Source organism: Carassius auratus, unplaced genomic scaffold (assembly GCF_003368295.1).
Source record: "Carassius auratus strain Wakin unplaced genomic scaffold, ASM336829v1 scaf_tig00033349, whole genome shotgun sequence".
In the NCBI taxonomy this organism is placed as follows: Eukaryota; Metazoa; Chordata; class Actinopteri; order Cypriniformes; family Cyprinidae; genus Carassius; species Carassius auratus.
In genome coordinates this window covers 9,222-10,000 of record NW_020526075.1, presented here as the reverse complement: position 1 = coordinate 10,000, position 779 = coordinate 9,222, and positions in this window count along the sequence as shown.

Sequence of the window (779 nt, the reverse complement as noted above, 5' to 3'; positions counted from 1 at the left end):
ATTATTGTACTTTTCTTAAACATGAAATATTAATATTGCTTTTCAATTTTGAGCATGGTAAGAAACCGTTCAAGTGGCATTTCCATTCAAACATGTGGGATGATAGTAGTAGATATACGATAGCTTATGTCATGATGATTTATGACTTTGACCTTTGACCTTTTGACAGGTTGAACTTCCGGTAACCTTATGATGGATGGGCGGAACAAATGAGATCAAGGGTTAACCTATGACCTTTCCATGCATCGATCATGTGGTTTTGACAGAAAGTTTTACCCTATTGACCTAATTAGTTCTAAATCATGGTTTTGACGGCTAGTTTAAACGGAAGATGAAAGACTCCTCACGCATCGATCATGTGCTTTTGACATAAAGTTTTACCCTATTGACCTGTTAGTTCTAAATTAAAACGGTATATGAAAGACTCCCCAATCATCGATCATGCGGTTTTGACAGAAGTTGTTTGAAGTTGTGTCAGTTAGTTTGTTTGAAGTTTGTGCCAGTTGTTTGAACTCTGTGTCAGTTAGCTTGTTTGAAGTTTATCACAGTTATACGGTTATGTGTGTGTGTGTGGTTATACGGCTTCTCCCCCTCCCATTACATTTATGAGCGGTGTATAAATGGGGTCGGTGTGTTCTACATTTTATATATATATATATATATATACATTCTATAATTTATATATATAAAACAATTAAAGGTTGAAAAACATTTCAGTTATATAATTTATATAATCTAAAACACATTTTAATTATTTCACATTTATATATATAAAACAT